The sequence below is a fragment of the Otolemur garnettii genome, unplaced genomic scaffold (assembly GCF_000181295.1).
Source record: "Otolemur garnettii isolate 467f Iridium unplaced genomic scaffold, OtoGar3 scaffold00023, whole genome shotgun sequence".
In the NCBI taxonomy this organism is placed as follows: Eukaryota; Metazoa; Chordata; class Mammalia; order Primates; family Galagidae; genus Otolemur; species Otolemur garnettii.
In genome coordinates this window covers 9,622,866-9,633,205 of record NW_003852418.1, presented here as the reverse complement: position 1 = coordinate 9,633,205, position 10,340 = coordinate 9,622,866, and the positions used below count along the sequence as shown (strand labels likewise).

Here is a 10,340-nt window from a genome sequence, read left to right as displayed (position 1 = left end):
CAACTAATCCAGTCTCACCTGGAAAAAAACGCTGTGCTATTGATATTTACCTGACTGGCTCCCAATGCTGCTTCTCGACTGGTTGCCAATTTGCAGGGTGGGGGAAGAGAATGATGATTAATGTTCATCCCTAAAAATAATAACTCACAGCCCCGTTTCTGAGCCAAACCCTGTCTGACAGTGTTCCACATCGATTCATTTAATTCCACATCAACTTTATGGAGTAGGTACTCCCATTATCCCCATTTTCCAGGGAAGATTAAAGACGTGAAGTACCTTGCTCAGGACGTCACAGATTGAGAGGGGCTTGGGACTGACACTTAAGCACAGCAATCTGGCTGCAGGCTGTGCCCTGAACCAGGACTCAACAAACAGCAGCCTATGAGCCAGATCCAACTCACCTGGTCTGGTTTTATACAGCCCATGAGCTCAGAATGGTTTTTACATTTTTAAAAGGCTGTAAAAAGAAACAAAAAATATGTGACAAAGAGCACGTGTGGTCTGTAATCCTCTGTACTCTGTTCTTCTGCATAAAAGGTTTCCAATTTCTGCCTTCACGACACTACACAGCCTCTCACACCCTGAACAGCCCCCAAGAAAGGGATCAGGAAGACACAGAAGTTGTAGGTGGAAGGCTCTTTCCTGTCAGGGAGTGAGACCCATGAGATGATGGCAGACCATCTCAATCACACAGCCAGCAGCTCAGGCCCATGACCCAGATAGGGCCGATCACAGCACCATGCCTCATGGTCCCAGGGATGGATGTGTCAAACAAGTCAGGTCAATGGGATGCAATCCCGGACTTCCACTGAAAAAGAGGCTTAAGAGGAAAAGGGTAAATTTATTGCCCACATAATTAAACATTCTAGTCTTAACCCAGGTGTTCACTCATGTAGTAGTTTTCTGTTGCTGTAAAACAAATCACCACAGACTTAGCAACTTAAATCTGCACAAATGTATGAATGTTATCTCATAGTTCCTGTGGTGAGGAACCCAGCTGTAGGCTAGTGAGACCCTTTGCTCAGGATTGCAGTAGGCTAAAATCAAGGCCTGGCTGAAAGTGAACAGGCAGTGACCCCATCTGAGTTTTGGGGTCTTTTTCCGAGCTCCCTGGCTGCTCTGTGGTCTGCTCCACAGATGGCAGTTTGCCCCTTTGAGCCTACTTGAAATGCCAACTTTAGGAAGGGCCCAGTGCCCTTTGAGGGCTTCTACCTGATTAGTTCAGGGCCAGAGAGGATAATCATCCTCTTCATGAGTTCAAAGTTAACTGATTGGGACCTTCATTACATCTACAAAATATTTCATCTTCACCCAATCATAGGAGTGAAATTGTCATGTCCACAAGCAAGGCCCACATTCAAGGGGATAGGATCCTGCAAAGCGCATATGCCAGGAGGCAGGAATCGGGAAGGCCAGCTTAGAATTCTGCTTCCTAGGAGAAGATTCATCCACCTAACTCATGCCTCTGCCTTGCTTTAGTCCCCAGCCCATGTGTGGCCACTGGTGGCTTCTCAATTATCACCCAATTCAAACCCAGGGGAAAGAAATTCCTAACACTCAACGGCATCAACAAAAATCCTAGATGAGGTTCCCATTGGCCCAAAATGAATCATGTACCCACATCTGACCAATCACTGGTCAAAGCATGGAATGCACAGATTGGCTAGATCTGAGTCACATGACAAACCTGGAGCCAGGGATCAAAGCCATTCCCCAGGCAGCAAGGGGAGTGAAAAGAGGGCAGGAACTGTTTCCCCAAAGGAAAACCGAGTTCCTGTCATAAAAACTGGGAAAATGAAAAGATTTTTAAAATAAGGATAATTTTTTTTATTTTTTAACTGAGGATATGGAAGCTGGAAACACTCCTCCTTGACCATACCCTTCCTCCCCCTAAAAAGCAAATATCTGTATCACAGGCACACTGTCCGAATAGACTGCCTTATTGATTTTCAGTTAAACACAATTTTTATTGTCTAAATTTCAACACTTCTCTTGAATTCCTAACTCTTTTTTAATGCAGCTATATGCCACTGCATGTGGACACCTAGAACTGGATTTTTTTTTTTTTAATGTGCAGGTCAGTAATAAGGTAAAATTCACAGCAGATTCTACACCCCAGAGTGGCTCAGGAGGAGACCCATGGAGTATGTGCCCTTGTCACGGGGCTTAGTCTCATCCAGTGGGGAGAGGGGCTCTGTCTATCCCCTCCTCTCCAGGCTCCTTGTCTCAGGGGCAAGAATCAAAATATTTAACCCTGGGCCTTGACCCATCAGCCCAGATGCCTGCTGCAAACAACCAGAGCCTTTTCCAGGCCAAATGTTGACCTGGCTGGTCTCACACAGGGCAGCACACAGCCAACAGTCTGGCTGCATCAGCACTTCCAAGAAGTTCTCCCAAGGGCATTACGCTTGGAGACAGTTTCTGTGTGAGCCTGTAAGCAGCCAGTGGTGCTTAAAATCACGGGCCCCTGGCCAGCCAATTTAACATTAATTATAAGCACTCAAGGAAGGTTGGTTGTTACATGCCAGGCCCTGTCCTAAGCACTTTGTATATAAACTCACTAATAACTCACAACAAGAAACAACGAGGGTCAATCTCTCACACGTGCTTTCTGCTCGCTGTGGCGCCTGCATGGTGACAGCCTGGTGTTGTGTCCTGAGGACGCCTCTCTCATGCACTAGCCAGTTCCTACTCAAAACCCATGCACTCACCTTGCAAACGATGGTGCCATGAGTCTGCCTTCCAGTTCCAGGTTAGAAGTTGAATGGATCGCAGCAGCAGAACAGCTGCAATTTTAGCTAGCTTACAAAAGATTTTATAGGAAAGATCATCGCCATAAAGCAAAGATAAACCTTCACATCCAGAAAGACAACCCCAAGATAGGACACGCCTTTGACATGGAGGATTTGGGAGGTAAAGCTGTGTGCTGCCACTGTTGGCATCCAGACAGTTCCCCTTCTGTGATGGATCTCACATAAAAGGCAGCGAAGAACTGGTGACAATGTGGGACCTCTGATCATCAAGAAAAAGGAACGTAAATGGACGGTTTTGATGCTGCAAACCAATTTGTCATGATGTTACCTGACGGTTCAATTAGACCCACTTCTGTCTAATTCACCTCCCCTGGGTTCTAGATGAGGTATACTGCAGCTTTCATGCTGATGGCGTTTCCCTTACTTGTTGAAAGGCTGTGGTACACATTTGCTTAAACAAAATAAGAAGGAAAAAGTAAAAACCAACTCATGGCCTGTGAGTTATTCTGATCTTGTAAGGATCCATTTACATTGCATTTAGAACATTGACACTAGAATATAGTTGTATCTTGACATCAATATATTAAATTATCCTCAAAACCATGTATTTGCAGATTGTCAGTTTAAATAGAACATATAAATTCCAAAGAAAAATCATCACCTTTTTGTATTTGTTAACCTAGAAAGTAAATGGGGTGTGATTAAGCTACATTAATTTCTTAATCCAATCTACAGAACACCTATAGGGTCTTGATTTGAAGAAATTCTTGATGTTTGTAACAGCACTGTGAAAATATGATTTCTGTGTTCTCACAATTTTCAATCACAATGAACTCTGAATGGTATTCTGCTTAATCAGAAGTAATTATAAGTCAGCCTGGTCAATGATAAAGGGGGAGTAACTTCTTTGTATTCATCTTCATGGGTATTGATCCATTAAAGGAGGGGTCCTCAAACTTTTAAACAGGAGGCCAGTTCACTGTCCCTCAGACCATTGGAGTGCCAGACTGCGGGCCACAGGATGAGTCAGCTGCTAAGCAGGACAGGCAGCAGTGGCAAAAACACCCAGCAGGCCAGATAAATGTCCTAGGCGGGCCGTAGTTTGAGGACGCTTGCATTAAAGGGACCAATGTAGAAATTTAAAAAACAATAACTCACAACAATCCCAGAAGCCTGTTCTGCTGGAAACATTGTTCATTCATTTAACAAGTATCTATTGAATGTCAACTCTATGCTAGACAATGTTCCAGGCACTGGAGCTATAATAGTGAACAAACAAACACCACCCCTCTTCTCCTGCAATTAACATAGGGAGGGGCTTGAGGAAGGGAATAGAGACAGTGGCACAGACACCAAATGAAAACAATTTGAGATAGTGGCATGTTATAGGAAGACAATAAAATAAGAAGGGCAGAGAGCAATCCTGATACATTTTTAGGTAAAACAGACCAGGGAGAACTCTTGGAGGGGATGGCATCTGAGACAGAATATGAATGATGAAAAAGAGCTGGTAGAGGGCGGTGCCTGTAGCTCAAAGGAGTAGGGCACTGGCCCCATATGCCCGAGGTGGTGGGTTCAAACCCAGCCCCAGCCCTCCCCCCCGCAAAAAAAAAAACTGCAAAAAAAAAAGAGAGCTGGTGGAGCACAATCTAGGGAAAAAGTATTCCAGGGAAGGGGGGAAACAAGTGCAAAGGTCCTGAGGCAGCAAAAAACGTCTTGAGGAACAAAGATACCTTTGTGACTCTGTTAATGAGAGCAAGCTTGTGGTAGACTATAGGATTACTGTTAACTTCCTTAGGTGTGATAATAGTGGGGAGGTCATGGAGGGGCGGACAACACCTTCTTAGCAGATGCCTGCCCCAGTCCTGAGGGATGGGGTGTCAGCATGTCCCCTTCTGATGGTTCAGCAACATATAGAGCACACTTGCAAAATATTAACAACTGTAGATTCTAGGTGGAGGGAATGTATTTGTCCACTGTACTATCCTTTAAACTTTCCTGTTTGAAGTTACATAAAAATGGAAACAAGAGAGCAGAGAACAATGGTAACTAAAAATGCCTAACTAAAAAGGTAGGCATGTGGGTTTCATGCTCGGGAACTGCAATTCCCATCAAAGGGGAGCAGATCTTAAGCCTGAGAGTGGGATGATCTGGTTTGCTTTAGCATCATGACCTCAGCTGCCCTGGATTTTCAAAGTCGGAGATTGCAGACCATGAAGGAGTATTCTTAGGACCCTGCATGCGGGTTTCCCATCCTGATTTAACGAGCATTCGTCATACACCTTCCATGAGCCAGGCACCACGTGTGCGTTTATCATCAATCTCACTTAATCCACATGACAAGGAGCAGTGGCCTTGATATTATCCCCATTTTTAAGATGAGGAAACTGAGGCCCAGAGAGGTCAGCTAAGGAGTGGGCAAGCCAGTGGGGGCAGACCCCAGGTTAATTAGGCCCCGGGATAACATTAAATCATCATCTCACTCTTACCTAGTTGCCACTAACATCAGTCATAATTGATTCATTAATTGAGTAATATTATAAACAAAGCTGAAAGGAGATTTTTCTGGAATATGATGGTAAAACTCTGATAAATCGATGTGCTGTTTTATCTCATTTAGAGAGGGCCCTAATGCGAACTGCATTAATGGTCCAGTGGATTCTGCTCTTCCCCTTGAGAAAACTCTACTTCGTCCACTGAGGTTTGCAGCCGCTCTGCCTGGGGCCACGTTACTCATTTTAATACTCAATTGTACGTGTACTTGTGTGCCTGCATTTCACCACATCCCAAATTATGTGGAATTCACATATTTAATCTTTCTTGCCTGCTCAGCCAAAGGAGAACTGTTTGTGTGTATTAAGCAACCAGACAAATCGTCACTGTTATCTGTGTTCTTAGAACAGTGTATTAACTGGAGGCGGCCCTGCTATCTTTCACTGGTAAGAGTTCAGAATAAACATCATCGCTCTTTGAAATCACTCATAAGCGGCCCCCAGGAGACTGGCAATTATACCTGTTTATAATTCTCCTCCCTCCCAAACTAACCCTTGATTCATAAATGTGCACTTTTAGGCATCAGGCGTTAGAATAAATTAGACTATACAATTACGTGTAATTAAAGGGGAAAATGGGTACCGTGCTACAAAGATTAGCTGTGTTTTGCTGAAGTAAAGCATGTCTGTGTCAGCACGCCGGCCCAGGGAGGCAGCATGAAATACAATTAATGTTCTTCTTACTTAATGGGGGTTTATGGTGCTGTTTTTCATTATCACAATATCTCAAGAAATAGAAACAGTTTTTCTCTAATGCATTTGCATGTCTACCAACAAGACAGCTTGGGTCCAAATGAAAATTCAGCAGAATTAAGCACAAATCTGTATTGTTAGGGATGATACTGGAATTTGTATTTTAAAACCCATGTAAAACTGTGTCGGCTCAGGAGCTAGGAAGTTTGAGTCCAGTCCCCCGAGGGTAGTTCTGCAGACTCCTCTGCTCTTAGAGAAGCAAGTTACAGCCAAACTCACGTGCATTATTAAAGCCACCTGTGCCCCAGTTCTGCAGCTCGCATTCCCAAGCCTCTCGTCTGCAGCCATGTTCCTACTTTTAACATTTCTCCTTTACACGCCAATTTGTTTGAGACATGTTAAAAGCTTGACTTTTACAACCCTCATAAAATCCCATCGACTCCAACCCAGATCTGGCCAGGAGTGCTCGGACAATCAGACTGAGTTTTCAACCTTTTGATGGAGATAAAGAAATAGGCAACAAGAATGATTATTTTTCCCCCTTGATTGTTGCTTATGAGTCAAGGAAATAAAACAGCAACTCTGGTTTTGCAAGGTAGATAGGACCAGATGGGTGCTCTGCACAAAAGGACTGTCAGGGAATTCACAGGAGGAAAAAAACAAAGCATGGAAGTGTCAAGACAAAGGTCCCTGAGAGGTTAAACCAACAACAGGGAGAGTCAGGGTGGCATGAGGACCTTGAAAAGCCTGATTGTCTAGACTGGACAATCACAGCGAGAAATGTCACTGGGGGCAAGGGACAGGAGAGAAGAAAGGCTGTCCCAGACAGTGGGACTGGAGGTAACAGAGGCCCCAAGGATTCTGCTGAGCCGCACCCTGGCCCAGATGAGTTGTGCCTGAGTAACTTCCCAGGCTGGGGGACATCTGAGCCCCTGAGCTCCCTTGGATCTCCCAGGCAGCCACTGAGCTCCTAAAAGGAGCCAGCATCCCCCAGCTGCCTGGAAGTAACCTGGAAAACAGGCTGAGGCCACGGCCCTGAGTTTGCTGGGAATTAAGCAAAAGAAACATGGCCAAAGAGTGCTTCGCAGACCGTCTGGCCTCATGGGTGTCTGAGCTGGTGAATTAAATCTGGACTAAACACGTGATCCACAGCACCTGCCTGCAATGAACACACCCACGTACACATGCGTGCACGTGCGCACAGCCACGCACAAGATCTGTCCCTTCCTACTTAAGAAAGGACAAGGGCCACAACACAGACATTACCACATTTGGTCTTTGAACAGCAACAATGGAAAGAATAAATACCCCAAAAGAGACCCCACATCAGCCCAATGCATAGCCCCAGAAAAAGGGACTATGAGGAGTAAACCACAGTGGGCAGGGTCAAGTGGGATGGGAGAGCCATTTGGGGATGGGAGAGCCATTTGGGGATGGGAGAGCCATTTGGGGATGGGAGAGCCAAGTTCACGAACCTGTGGCCCAAAAGGCAGTGTGTGGGATTGCAATGGTTTTTAAAACATTTTTTGCCATGGAAATGCTCCCCACCCTTGAAATAGTCTCCAGAACCCAACATAAAAAGCAAGAAAGAGGTATATCCCATTCCTGAGCCTCCCTCCCTGACCCCAGACCCCTGAAGCACTCCTACAGGGCTCTGAAGATCCAGTAAGAAAACTGTTTCTGCAGTAGGAGCCATGTTCTAAAGCCAAACACAGCCTCAAACAGCTTGAAATCCCACCTGCCAATTTCGTGTCTATGGGCACTAGTGGTATCAAAGGTGGGGTTAGTACCTGATTTGGAAAAGGAAATTCAAGGTTCTCCTGATTTATTTAGACTCTAATTGAATAGGAGAGTCTAGGAGTGGGGAAGCTGCAGCCTTGAGGAAACACGTGGCCTTCCTGGTCTTTAAATGTGGCCTTTTGACTGAATCCAAATTTCACATAAAAGGGGATCAGCAGAAAACAATGCTTTCCTTGCCTCCTCTGATGCTTAACAAAAAACAATCTTAATGAAGCTCTGTTCCCCCCCCCCTCCAAAAAGTTGTTTTTAAGAGAAAGGGCCAGGGTGGTAGCTCATACCTGTAATCCTAGCACTCTGGGAGGCTGAGGCAGGAGCATCTCCTGAGCTCAGGAGTTCGAGACTACACCGAGCAAGAGTAAGACTCCATCTCTGCTAAAAATAGAAAAACTAGCTGGGTGTTATGGCGGGCACCTATTGTCCTAGCTACTTGGGAGGCAGAAGCAGGAGGATCACTTGAGCCCAGGAGTTTAAGGTTGCTGTCATCAATGATGCCACAGCACTCTAGCCTGGGGCAACAGAATGAGACTCTGTCTCAATTAAAAAAAAAAAAAATCTTGAAATCAGAAGGCCGCAGGTCCTCTGGCTCTACAGGAGTATCAGTTTTCTTGAAAGACTGCTGCATATTACATGAGATAACCTGGTGGAAACACTCGGCAGTGGACCACAGAACCTACTAGAGCTGCCTTAGCCAGTGTGGGAACACTTAGCCACCTGTGGTTGGTCCAAACAGAATGTGTTGTTCAGGGTAGAATACATACTAAATTTCCAAGGATAAGAAAAATGTATATAAATGTATCTAATTAATAATTTTATGTTGATTACACGCTGAAGAGATAATATTTTGGATATAGTAGGTTAAATAAACTATACTATTAAAATTAATTTCATTTGTTTCTTTTACCTTCAAAGGTCACTACTAAAAAATTCTGATTATAGATGTAGGCCACTGCATACATCTATCTGACAGTAACTATGCCCTTCTCTCTGTAGAGATGAGACAGAGGGAAGAGGTCTTTGCTATTTTCTGGCTCTGAAGGCAGAGAAAGCTGCCAAGGCAAGGGAAAAGGGAGAGGGAAAGGTGGTGAAACCACTGGTGCCAAAGGTGGGATTAGTCCCTGATTTGGAAAAGCAAGTTCAAAGCTTTTCTGATTTATTTAGACTCTAATTGAATTCAGGTGACTAAGGGAACTCATGGGGAGAAGTCTACAGTTCCAAACTCTGACAAGATACTTGATTTGAATTTCAGATAAACAATGAAGAAGATTATAGTATAAGTATCTCCCCCTGGACATTACAATTCCAACTAGCATGAAAGAAGATCATACAAGACGCTGGGTTGAAAAGCAGTAATAGGCTAGGATTTAAGGCATAATCCTGGAGCTAGGCTTCTTGGTTTCAAATGATGGACGACTTATAATGTTATGACCGTGGGGCAGTTACTTAACCTCTCTGTGACTTGGTTTTTACATCTGTAAAATGGGTCTAGTAATGCTGTCTTGGATTGTTAATTAGGTTTAAAGGAGTTACTGTTGCCTACATCAGGGACTGTTTTCCCTTAACTCAGCTGTGTGTTCTGCAGGGACTGGTGGGTTCTCTGCCTGCTGTTGGCCCACCACCCTCAAAAGCTCGGACTCCCTCCGGCCTCCTCTGTAGCGCGAGGCACGGTGGAAACCGCGGTAGACAGCACCACCTTGAGTTGAATTCCTCCCTTCTAAGGGGAAACCGGTTTCTTTTTTCCCTATTCTCGGGCCATTTCTGGGCAACAGCGGCTATTTTCACTTGAGCCCAAGTTAATTTCTCAGGAAGCTTCTGGGGTGCGTGGGAAGATCCAGGGCGCTCAGGCCGTGCACCCTGCGATTTAGCTGTGGCTCCGGGCTCGAGGCGGCCTCTCCAATGGCAACTGTGTGTAGTTAAAGGCGAGCACCGGGCTTTCAGCAAAGGCAGTCCGGTGTTTGCAGACCGGAGTGGAGTCTGTGAAAGCAGATAAAAGAAAACATTTATTAACGTGTCATTACGAGGGAAGCGCCCGGCAAGGGCTGTCATACGCCCCCAAGGAACACTTGGCTCCTCCAGCTGCGAGAAAGGAGAAAGAGGAGAAGAGGCAGGGTTCACTTCGTTTCTAGCCAAGTGGACCTGATCGATGGCCTTCTTGACTTTATCAGGATATATGATTTATTAGATTTGTCCTTTTAGGTTCTCTCTCTCTCTCTGTAACACACACACACACACACACACACACACACACGACTCTGGCTCGCGTCCCTCCCTCATTTCCTGGGCGAATCCCACATCTGTTTCAACTCTGAGCCGAGGGCGAGCGGGAGTGAGCCGGGAGAGTGTGCGTCTGTGTGTCCCGGCGAGGGTGCGCGCCCGGCGCCGGGAGCGCGGCCAGCCGGGTCCAAAGGCATCGTGGAGGCCGGGAGTCGCCGGGACCCCCGCGCTCTGCCTGCTGCACGGTCCGGAGCCTGACTTCGGGGCTGGGGCCGGGGCCGCCCGCGAGGGAGCAAGTAGGGTCGGGCTAGCGGACACGCAGGAGCCGAGG

At 45.8% G+C, this 10,340-nt stretch overlaps 1 pseudogene; it reads left to right on the top strand.

Moving 5' to 3' along the window:
* The first annotated feature begins 2,729 nt into the window (after positions 1-2,729).
* LOC100944712 lies at positions 2,730-3,075 on the top strand (annotated as a pseudogene).
* Positions 3,076-10,340: the final 7,265 nt, after the last annotated feature.